The following is a 12325-nucleotide window of genomic DNA, read 5'->3' as shown; positions in this document are numbered from 1 at the left end:
TTCAAAAACTTTCATTTTCTCTGTTGGGATTCCTAGGATTCCTATTCTTTGAGCAGTCCTTTTCTCTAAGCTCCTCAGATCACTGTGATTTCATAAACTTGACTGTGCCACAGTTTATTTTGGCATCTGTGCTCTTTAGATCAGAGGAGGGCCATGCTGTAGACTGTTTGTTTGCAGCTTTTTTTTCTTCCTGCCTGCTCACGTCCTTGTGTCATCTTGTTTGGGCCTGGAACTGGCTGTAGGTGCAGGCTTTTGTGACCAGCTGCCTCTGGCCTGGATTCAAACTGATGCCTTTGACCAGGTTCGTGGGCTACATGTCAATCCAACTGTGGGTCCCTCTGTGTGCTCTGTGGCAGCTGGCTGGGTGAAAGGGAGGGTCTTGGGTAGGAAGTGTTAGGTCAGGATTCACCTGCTATGGTCTGTCAGACCATGGAAGGTATGTGTGTCTGTATTTGTGTCAAAACCAGTGATGTTATCTCAAAATAAGGGATATAGCCCTTTGCACTGAAAAGTGCCAGGACAATACTCACAATATAAGATCTTAGTACTGAAAAGCAAGAGCTTAATTTCATGTACACACGCAGTCCCTGGGAACAAGGTGGTATAACCAGATGGCAAATTGTATGATGGGAGCCTGGAGAAACCAGTGTAGACCCAGAGGTGTCATGTGATGATCGGTACATGTACAGTGAGCCTGGAGCTTGGCCGGAGTAACCAGGAGTAACCTCTTCTTGTGAGAGGCAGGACTCGATGGATGGTGAGGAGAGCCCCCCCATACGAGAAGAAAGAAGTGCAGAGAGTGGGCCTGAGCAGTCTGGGGGAGCCGGGGAAGGGGAGTCCTCCTTGGCCCAGGGGGAGAGGTGGAACAGCTCACTGAAGACAGGAGGCAAAGGCACATGTGGCATTGGGACACCCAGTCCACGTTTTTGTTGAAAATGTGTGTGCTTCTGCAGTTTAATGCAAAAATTTTATAATTTGAGGGTTTGTTTTTCACAGACTTGGTATGATTCTTTCAAATGAATACTGCCCACCTTGACACTAAAATTATTCATACTATGGCTGTTTCTTCTTTTTTCTTTTTTCCTGTGGAATGCAGAGAATATGGGACATCAGGCCTGGTGGCACTGCCTGGTGATGAGAAAGTCTGTTTGCATTCCCTAGCTGGGCCAGCCCCCGTGGTGTGGTGCTAGGCCAGGGATTGCAGAGGGGCAGGTGCCTGTGCTAGTGACTTCTTAATGGAAGAGCCCTGGGAGGGAAGGAAGAAGGGAGGGCATAGGGGTGTTTCTAGGGTCCCCTCTTTGTTGTTTATCTAGAACAGTGGTTCTCAACCAGGGCAGTTTCACCCCCCGCCCTAGGTGACATTTGGCATTGTCTAGGGCCAGTTTTTGGTTGTCACACTAGGTTGTAGGGCACAGGTGGTGGGGGTGCTGCTGGCACCTAGTGGGCAGAGGCCAGGGATGCAGCTAACACCCTGCAGTGCACAGGACGCCCCATGACAAAGAGTGGTGTGCTCCTAATGTCAGTGCTGCCCAACTCGCACAATGACTTAGTTTTGTTTTTTCTCCTTGCTTGTTTTATGACTATTTTTAAAACCAACATCCCTTCCTTGTTGGTAAAACACAGTTTCTCAGTGTGATGTGCAGTCACCTTGTGTCCTGTTTACTATGGGGAGCCTAGCCCTGTGCAGCTTGTGCTTCAGCGGCTGGGGTGGCAAATCTATGAGTTTAACAAGTGCTCTTGGTGATTCTCGTACCATTGGCAGTTTGTGAGCCTCTAGGCTCAGGCTGTGGCCGTTTTTCTTGTTCCCAGCCATCTTACATTGTCATTCCCAAGATCCACTTGCCTAGCTTATCCTGACCAGAGTGTCCTCAGAAGTGATGCTGTAGCCTCTGGTGAAGAAAGGTCCGTGGCCAGTGCGTGGAGACAGCAGCTGGCGGGCACGCTGAGTAGAAGGCGAGTCCTGAAAGGGCTGGAGCGTCGCACATGGAGACGGAGGGCCTGGGACCCCATGGAGGAGGGGAGCAGAGGACGGTGCCTCCAGAACCCCCTCCAGGATGGTATTGTGGCTGTCTTGTCAGCTACTTTGCTGGCTGACCTGGTGCAGAGCATGGACAAGGGCTGGGCTTTTGTGTCTTGGGGATGACAGAATCCACTTTCCAGATGCGCCTCTTGTTTATCCATTTGGTGGGGAGAGGGCTTCTTGAGTAAGGATAACATCCTTCCAGAGAGGGCAGCCATCAGGGTTTAGCTTCTGAGCGGGAGAGGAAAGCCAGTGCAGCCTGAGAGCAAATGCTGGTGGTGCTTCCCCTCCCCCAGGCCGGGGACGGGGTAGTAGGAGGGCGGCTGTGATCGCATTCATGGACGCGAGCCTGGAGGAGCCAGCGGCACGCACTCCGCGCCAGCCGGGCTGCTGCGGCTCCGCGCTCCAGCCAGCCTTCCCCACCAGGCTCGGCGCACTTCCCCCCGCGGGTCTGGGAGCTCGGCTTTTGTCTCCTCTGCCCCCGCTGTGCTGGCACACACATGCTGTCCTTGCTCCTGCTCCCCCTGCACCTAGAGCTGTGGGAGCTCCAGCAGCCTGGGACTGTGGCATCGCTGCACAGAGCCACCAGGGCCTCTGACGTGGAGAGCTGCGACCTGCCGAGGCTTTGATGTTGCTACCGAGGGCTTGCCAGGACACGGGGGCCGCAGGAGAGGGGACTCGCAGTGGGTAAGAGGCTGTGTGGAGCCATGTCCTCAGATCCCCCTGTTCTGTGCTGCTGCCTGCCTGCTTCTCCCACTCAGCAGCCAGCAGCGGGAACTGATGTTTCTCTGCATGTCTGTCCTTTGGTTCCGCATTCTTTGCTGTCTCCTCCAAGGGTTTTTCCCCCTGCACCTTTGGATAGGTATCCTGGCATTCAGTGTAGTTTCTTCTAGGCCTGAGGCCTAGGAACATAGCAATAACCGATTTCCTTAATCAGGATGCAGAGGAATGGATTTGGGGTGATTCTTCCTGTCAGGGCATGCCTGCCCACAGAGTTTCTGTTTTACTCATTAAGGGCTTTGGAACCTTTCCTGGGCATGGGTCACCCTCTTTGCAGCAAAAGGCACAGAAGAGGAGTTGGAATTTTACATCTTACTTGATCCTGCAAGTCCTTTCCAGCTGTTAGCTAGACCGAGGGAGAATGTTTAAGCGTACAGAAAATCCAAGGCTTTACAAAGGACCAGCATACAAATAGATTTTAGGAACGAGGGTAAAGGGAGAGAGAATTAACTCTTAAAATCCCCACCAAACCTCTATTTTGGACACAGAAGGGGTATGGTGGCCCAGCTGTGTGACCTGACAGGGATTGCAGCTGACAGGCACAGGGAGTGGCAATGCTTCACCCTGGAAACCAGAGTGTCCCCTGCCCCTTTGGGAGGAGGGGTGAGCACAGAGGACTTGGGTTTTTGGTGGAAGACGGAGTTCTAGGGAAGAGACTTTCCCTGGAGTGAAGGAGGACCATGCCTCATGGAGGCCTGTGGTAGCAGAGGCTAGAAGTGGAAGATGGCTCTGCTTAGCTGAGCTTGTCTCAGCTCTGCACTCATCCCCTGTGATGGATTCTTTCAGAAGCAGCTGTGAAGGCAAAGGTTTAAAGTCTGAATACCAAGAAGAAGTGGCTGTGACACACTAGCTGTATTAGGTGTTGTCACTGAGAGGTTCTAGGAAAGGTTGAACATGTTAAAATAATTGTTTTCTAGTTTTTAGCTTTTATTCAAAGAAGATGTTATCTTTGTTTTTCTAAACCAAATTTTTAGGATAAAATTTTATGCTTTAGTGTCTGTTACTGCCTTGGAATATTACCTCATTTCCCTTTGATTTACTGGATAAATCATAACAAGCCAACTAAGTCTTTGAGGTTTAAGATTTATTAGGTAAGATGTGTTGATTCCCTTCTCTATGTAAGATAAAATAATAACATACCGTCTTTTTATATGACAGTTTATGGAGTTTTAAAAATATACATTCTTTCATTTGAGAAGGGCTGTATCCATGGCATGCCTCTTACTTCTGGTGGTGGGAAGAGGAAGTCATGGTTTGCCTAAGGTCAAAAGGCAGTCAGAGAAAACCTAAGTAGGTGTCTCTGCCTCTCCCCTGCTTACCCCTGTGCAGAGTCTCACCTGAATTCAGGAGTTTGGGATAGTTGGTCTCAGACTGAGAGTAGAAATAAAGTCTTTCTTAAAGGTACAAAATGTAGTAATAAAATCTTTAATAGATTACTTCTTTGGTGAGGCTAGATAGTTTTTGCATGGAAAGAATTTAAACTAGAATTGTCTACCCATTGGCAACTTGCTGGAAGTGACCTCTTCCTCTCTACGTTGAATATCATTTATGCTAGCTGTGTGCCAGTTTAACTCTTTAGTCCTGGTAGTGTGTGTAAATTCTCTTAGAAATCTCTTAAGCTGCAAGTTAGTGGTGAAACACTTGTTTTAAAGTGCTCTACACAAAAACCAAATGATAGTTTCTTGGGAAAGGAACCAGTGTAAGCAGAAATGGGAAAGTTAGAATATTGCTATTAAATTTTTGTTTATTGAATTAATTTATTTTTTCATGTTTCCTTGTCTAAGATGTTTATTTAATTAAGTTTTAATTGTGATGAAATACATATAACAAAAATTCTATCATTTTAACCATTCTAAATTCAGTGGTATGGTATTAAATATATTCGCATTGTTGTACAACCCCATTTCCAAAACTTTTTCATCTTGCAAAACTGAAACTCTGTCCCCTTAAAAACACTAACTCCTCATTCCCCCCACCCCCATCCCTGCAACCTCCCTTCCACTTCCTGTCTTTAGCGATGTGACTGCTCTGAAGGCCGCGTGGTGTCAGTACGATCATTCACATTTGTCCTTTTGTGACTGGCTTATTTCACTTAACACAGCGTCCTCAAGGTTCAACCAACCATGTTGTAGCAGGTATCAGAATTTGATATTAAATTTTAGAAAATATTGCTATGTGTTTTTGACTCAGTAGGAAGGAAATGTAATTGGTATCTCAAAGTTGACAGACTTTCTATGAAGGCGTGAAGTGAACCCCTCAGCGTTTCATTGATAGAAAGTGTGTCACCCTGGTTTCAGGGCCCCAGTCATACCCCTTTCCTATTCCCTCTCCCCGTGGGCTCTGATCCCTGACATCTATCCTGAGAAGTCTCTGAGTTCAAGGCTTTCCAAAAATCTTAGAATCCTAAGTTTGTTTTACATTTCTGTTCTGTTGCCTTTTACATGAAAGATGCTCAAATTTTGGCTGCATTCTATCCTCTTTTTAAAGTTCTTATTTGTAATATCAGCATTGAATTGAGAGTTTTTGAAAATTGAAAATTACTTTTCTTAGTGAGGGAGAAAATGTTTCCCCTAAAACACCCCATTCTCCAGTCATGGTACGTAATCTGTAAGAACTTTTTCTTTGAATACATCTTTGCTGTCTCACCTGCAGTTTTTTTTTTTTTTTTTGGTTTGTTTGTTTGTTTGTTTGGCTGGGCTGGGTTTGAACCTGCCACCTCCGGCATATGGGGCCAGTGCCCTACTCCTTTGAGCCGCAGGTGCCACCCCCATCCTGCAGTTTTTAACTGTAGGTTTTGTATTGCTGAGGGTCATTTGTGTCTTCCTAGGTGTAAAAGCTGTGGTCTGTTTGAAAGAGCTTCCTGCTGAGTAGGGACCTCTTGTTCTGCTGTTTGCTTTGAGGCACAAGTAGGTAAAGTAACTAGGCCAAAGTCCCACAACTACAGAGTGTGGACTGGGGTTAGGACCCTAAGACATGTGGAGTGGCAGATGTCACTGCCACTGACTGTCCAGATCAGCTCCAGAAGTTGAGCGAGGTGTCCCCAGGACTCAATTTGGTGTCTCAGATTGTCCATCTGTAGTGCACGCTCCTGAAGTTGTCGTGCGTCTGTAGTGCACGCTCCTGAAGTTGTCGTGCGTCTGTAGTGCACGCTCCTGAAGTTGTCGTGCGTCTGTAGTGCACGCTCCTGAAGTTGTCGTGCGTCTGTAGTGCACGCTCCTGAAGTTGTCGTGCGTCTGTAGTGCACGCTCCTGAAGTTGTCGTGCGTCTGTAGTGCACGCTCCTGAAGTTGTCATGCATCTGTAGCTGTTGCCTGGGACTGTCGCTCCTACAGGAAGGAGCCAGTTCTGTCTCTTTGGTGTTACACTCCCTGGCCTTCCACCTGCTAGGCAAGCAGTAAATGTATGTTGGATGAGTCAGTGATGACAGAATTGGAAGGGAACAACAGAGGACGATCAGATAATTAGATTAGTGAGGTAAAGGAAAGAAACTTAGCATGTGTTGGGCACCTTCTTGTGCCAGCCTTTTATCTTCTTTTCCTTCGCTTATTCCTCATAGCGGTGCTGACAGTGGAGAGCAGTAATTCCATTTTACAGATGGACAAAACTTAGGCCCAGAAAGGTTAGGAGTTTGCTAAACATTGGTAGTCCCCAAAACTTGACTCTTTCCAGTATTTTGAAGTTTTTCAGATTGTAAGTCCCTGTGATTTCCTGAGAGACAAAATGACTTCTACTCTTAGGGTACTACAGAGGGTGGTGACCAGGCCATTCTATTCAGGGTCTGACCAGTAGGATCTACACAGATATGTGATTGGTGGGGACTGAATGCTTTAGCCAGTGCTCAGGACGTGGGAATTCTTTATCCCTGGGACCCTGTGGTCGCTGTGTCTTTGGAGTTTGGAAGAACTCAAATTTGCCAAAAATTGAACCAAAAAGCCTGGTTTGTAGATAGTCAGTTGTCCCCTCTGAGCAGGTGGCAGCAAAGCTTGCTGCTTTATTTCACCACCACACTGCTGCTGTTAGTCAGGGCTTAATACTGAGAGACTGAATGTGTTTGTTCATGAAATGTCCAGGTCTGTAAAAGGGTGTGGCAGCCATTAGCAGGAGGGCACCCCCTGCAGCAGGCCACTTGGGGGCTGAAGAGGAAAGAGCCATGACCTCCTTGACCTGGGAGGAACTCTAGCTTGTTACCGTTATATATATTTACCTTGTAGACAAGGGAGACAAGAGTGGACTTGTCAGGACACTTGGGCTCACTTATTAATTACTTTTAGAATGTTTCCCTGTGCTGCTGGCTTAAATGTCTCTTCTATCCCTTTAAAGACAGGGGCAGTAGGAAACATGCCAGCTAACAACTATGGTGGGAAAGAGGGGTCTGGTGGTAGCAGGATGACCTCAAAGAGTGACATCTAGGCCCAAAAGGGTGCCTTTTATACACTTTCAGACTCCTGGGGTTTAGGACTGCCGGAGAAGAGTGTGCTCCATGTGGGTGGCAGCTGCTGTGTGTCCACCGAGCAGAACCTGCTGTCAGAGAGCCATGTTTTCAATGGAACATCCTGGCGTATCATTGGGCATCTGCCTGGGTTGCAGGGTTTTAGACCAAAGTCGGCCATGTGCTCATTTCTGGTCCCCTGGCTTGGAAAGAGGCACTGTCCCTTTAAGACAGTCCTCCTTTGTATGGGCTGGCTGGAACCCATTTCAGCTCTGGGTTTTTGCCGACTGTTAAAATCTGCAAAGCAACATTTAAATAAATAAATAAATGAAAGCTTCCCTTGTGTGGCTTTTCTATTCACAGCTGAGCACAATGGCCTCTGTTGTTTTCCTTGCTTTAATCCCCTTCATTAAATTGGAACCCTGGAAAGGGACAGTGAGGGGGCTAGTGCTGGACGTCCCCTGACTGCCGGCCTGTACACCTTGCAGATTAACCTTTGCAGGCATGGATAACTGGGCTCCTCGGGTGGGCGAGGAGGGTGAGTGGTGGTGTGTTGGGCGGCTACCCCTCTGATCCATCTTCTTTGTGCTCAGGCTGGTGGCAGGGACAACCTGCTGCCCTCCCCAGTGGCCATTCTTCTAAAGAGAAAAGGGTTTGGCTGCCTCCCTGGCACATAAGCGTGGCTACAGCACGTGGCAGTTGGGGGAGGGAGGAGTTGTCTGTTGTTCTGCCATCTGGCCCCTCAGAGCCAGGCGATCTTTTACAGCTTAACCCTCATGGCAACCCAGGAGAGAAATGGCATGAATAGGTTGCCTCCCAGGATGCAGATGCTGCTTTCCCAGAACTCTCAGGCCTAAAGTAGTACCAGCTCTTCCTTCTACATCCTAGTGGTGGCCTTCACAGCATCCCTAAGACACTAGCCAAGATTGTAGGAATCAGTCACACCTCCAGCTCTGTTAAATGAGATCAAGCATTTTGTTTTTGGAATTTTTTTCTGTCATGGTCAGCTGAATTGAAGGCTTGAATTGAACATTGGATGTTGTATTGATATACTTATACAAAAGAAAATGCTTTTGCTAAAATGTTAAGAGTTTTCTCATCTCCAAGCAAAATTCCTCTAGAGAAATGAGGTGTAGATTAGCTTTTTTAAAAGTTCTTAAATGATTTGTTAAACTAGAGGGGAGCAGCATTGTGAGTTAAGGATATTAAGTATGGGATAAAGAAGTATTACAATTTAGAAATCGTGTGGCAAGTGTCGGAAGATGGGATCAAAATAATCATGAATGCATGGCTTGTTTATTCTAGCTGTAAATTGGCTAGAAGCTTTTTCTGTATGACTACAAAGACACAGAAGGCCCATCTTTTCTAGTAACCATAGATTAACATTTTTATGTTTTGCTCTTAGATCGTCATAATACATGTGTGTATTTATTTCAAAGCAAGTCTAGTCAGCATACCAGCCCCACTGCTGAAAGCAGCCACTATTTTTTTATTGACATAATATTTTACATATTTATGAGATACACGTGAGTATTTGTTATATGCATAGAATGTAATAATCAAATCAGGGTCTTGGGAGTTTTCATCACCTTGAGTGTTTGTCGTTTCTGTGTTGGGAGCATTTCAAGTCTTCCCTTCCTGCTACTCTGAAACACACAGTATGTTGTATTGTAGTATACGTACGTAGTCACCTTCCTCTGCTGTACAGCATGTCCCAAAAGCTACCCCTAAAGTTGCTATTCATAGGGAAAACAGGAAATTGCAGCTAAATATACCTTTATTGACAAAATACTCATTATAAAATTTGACAAAGAGGTGACCAACACGTAGAGAATATTTTGTAAGTATTTCATCAAATTTTGTAGTGAATGTTTTATCCAGAAAGGTACATGTAGCTGCACTTTCCCATTTTCCCTATGAATAGCAACTTTACGGGTGACTTTTGGGACACCCCATGGAATATTCCATCCAACTGTGTGTTTGTACACACTGACTACCTTCTCTCATTTCCCGCCCACCTATACACATTTCTTGGCTGCTGGTGTCTATCATTCTGTTCTCTACCTCATGACATCAAGTTTTTTTAGTTCCTACATATGAGTGGGAATATATATTTGTCTTTTTGTGCCTAGTTTATTTCACTTAACCTCTAGATCCACCCCCATTGCTGCAGATGGCATGATTTCATTCCTTTTATGGCTGAATAGTATTCGTTGTTTGTATATACTATATTTTCTTTATCCATTTGTCCTTGGTGAACAGGTGGGTTGATTCCTTCCCTTTGCTGTTGTGAATAGAGCTGTGATAAACATGTGGGTGCACATGTCCTTTTGATAGACTGATTCCTTTCCTCCGGATAAATACCCAGAGTGGGATTACTGGATTATATGATAGTTCCAGTTTTAGGTTTTCGAGAACTATGCATACCATTTTCCATAGTGGCTGTACTGATCTATATTCCCACCAATAGTGCGTAAGAGTTCCCTTTTCTCTGGGTGGCGCCTGTGGTTCAAGGAGTGGAGCGCCAGTCCCATGTGCCGGAGGTGGTGGGTTCAAACCCAGCCCCGGCCAAAAAAAAAAAAAAAAAGGAGTTTCCTTTTCTCTAGATCTTTACCAGCATCTGTTAGCTTTTGTCTTATTGATAACAGTGATTTTAACTGGGGTACGGTGATATCTCATTGTGGTTTTGATTTGCATTTCCCTGCTGACAAGTGATGTTGAGCATTTTTTCATATAGCTCATGGCTGTTTGTCTTCTTTTGAGAAGTGTCTATTCAGGTCCTTTGCCCACTTTTTAATGAGTTTTTGTGGGTTTTTTTTTTTTTTTCTGTTGATTTGAGTTCCTTTGTCTTCTGGATATTAGTTCCTTGTCTGATAAATAGTTTGCAGATAATTTTCTTTCATTCAACAGTTTGTTTGTTTATTCACTCTGTTGATGGCTTCCTTTGCTGTGCAGAAGCTTTTTAAGTTAGTCTGGCTTGACTGTTTTTATTTTTGTTGTCTATGCTTTTGAGGTCTTGGCTATAAAATCTTTGCCTAGGGCAATGTCTTGAAGTATTTTCCCTATGATTTCTTCTAGTAATTTTATAGTTTTGGGTCTCACATTTAAGTCTTTATCTTGTGTTAATTTTTGTATATGATGAGAGATAGGGGTCTAGTTTCAATCTTTTTGCACATGGATAGCCCACTTTTATTTTATTTATTTATTTATTTATTTTGAGACAGAGTCTCACTATGTTGCTCTTGGTAGAGCACCTTGGCATCACAGCTCACAGCAACCTCAAACTCTCGGGCTTAAGCGATTCTCTTGCCTCAGCCTTCCAAGTAGCTGGGACTATAGGCGCCCACCACAACATCCAGCTATTTTTTTTTTGTTGCAGTTGTCACTGATGTTTAGCTGGCCCAGGCCAGGTTCGAACCCGCAACCCTTGGTATATGTGGGGCTGGCGCCATAACCACTGTGTTACAAGCACCGAGCCTGGATATCCCATTTTTCCAGCTCCATGTTTTGAAGGTGTCCTTCCCCAGTGTATGTTCTTGGTTCTTTATTGAAAACCTATTTGCTGTAAATATGTGGATTTATTTCTGGATTTTCCATTCTGTTCCATTGCACTCTGTGTCTGTTTTTATACCAATCCCATGCTGTTTGGTTTCTGTGGCCTTGTAATATATTTTGAAGTCAGGTAATATGATGCCTCTAGCTTTGTTCTTTTTGCTCAGGATAGCTTTAACAACCTCCAACTCCTGGTTCAAACGATCCTCCTGCCTCAGCCACTCCAGTAGCTGGGACTACAAGGTGCCTGCCACAATACTTGGCTAGTTTTTTTCTATTTTTAGTAGAGCGGGGGTTTAGCTCTTGCTCACAATGGTCTCAAACTTCTGAGCTCAAGTGAACCTCCCGCTTGGCCTCCCAGAGTGCTGAGATGATTACAGGTGTGAGACAGCACACCTGGCCCATGTTTTGTAGATAGTTTCCCTTATAGAGATCTTTTACCTCTTTGGTTAAATTTATTCCTGGGTACCAAAGCAGCCACTGTTAATTAACATTTTCTGATTTTTAGATTTCAGAGTCCCATATTGTTGTTTATTTTATCAGAGATTGTCTCCCGCCTTCCTCCTGTGATGGGTAAGGATACAACTCATATCATTCTCCCCATCCCTGTTTGAACAGTTTATCACAATCTTCGGTTCCTGTATTTTTACCTTTGAAACTTCTATAACTGTGTTTACAGCTTGGCTTTCGTTCCATGAGCTTTTTTTTTTTTTTTCTATTTTATTTATTTATTTATTTTTATTAAATCATAACTGTATACATTGATACTGTGCCTCTGGTCTCCAGCGTTGTAGGGAGAAGCAGTGGGGACCCACCTTGTCTCTCCACTTTGGCCCTTCACACTCTGTCAGCTCTTCCATTGATAGCAGATAGCTTTTCTCCTCTAAACTGGTTTGTTAGCCTTTTGTGCTCTGTGTAAGGGTTGGTTCTGAAAGTTAACCACCAGTAAACAGCTCCATGACAAGAATGTCAATGCTGCTCGCCCCCGAGCCTGCTGCCCACTAGCCCCTGATGGCCCAGATGATGGCACATATGGCTTGTTTCATTCATTCTTTCTGCGTTTTCCATTAGCTTTTCCTGTGTCCTAGTACTTTTTATTTTCTTGGGAGGAGAACAAATGATGCCTGCTCATATCCCAAGTATTTCTCAGGTGCTTTCTACCTTGTTCCCTAGTTTCTTATCTATAAAGGTCTGACAGTTAAGTTCATGAACTTGCTACTGTGTGCTTACATTGGCAGCACTGTACAGACAACTCAGTAAGGTTTCACAACCTTGGTATATTAGTGCCTCACAGCTAAATTCATGTTGACTTGTGGTGGGATCTTGCTGAGCGGTGTTCGTTATTGTTGTGTGTTATATGATAATGATCCATAATCATTCTAGAAAGAGTTCCAAAATTGCTTTGAAGGGTGGACTAGGCACTTGTATCGGTGCAGAGCTTCCCAAGGGGAGCTTTGAAGGTGACTGTGGTAATATTCAACATTGAAGTATGTAGCACTTTTTCTAGGACAAGGTCATGAACTTGCTGTCAGACCTTGTATTTCA

General features: G+C 45.0%; 1 protein-coding gene across 4 annotated transcripts in view; it reads left to right on the top strand.

Annotated features, from left to right (window-relative positions):
• The window catches only part of CYTH1 (cytohesin 1), a 95507-nt gene that overhangs the window by 51637 nt on the left and 31545 nt on the right, over positions 1 to 12325 (top strand). The window contains exon 1 of one of the 4 annotated variants that reach the window (XM_053570565.1): positions 2654 to 2707. The exons of the other annotated variants lie outside the window; for them this stretch is intronic. The gene's annotated coding sequence lies outside the window, so the exon portion shown is untranslated. Of the gene's footprint in view, positions 1 to 2653; positions 2708 to 12325 lie in introns of those variants that run through there. 4 annotated transcript variants of the gene reach the window in all.

Source organism: Nycticebus coucang, chromosome 18 (genome assembly GCF_027406575.1).
Source record: "Nycticebus coucang isolate mNycCou1 chromosome 18, mNycCou1.pri, whole genome shotgun sequence".
NCBI lineage: Eukaryota > Metazoa > Chordata > Mammalia > Primates > Lorisidae > Nycticebus > Nycticebus coucang.
This window is presented reverse-complemented; position numbering and strand designations above follow the sequence as displayed.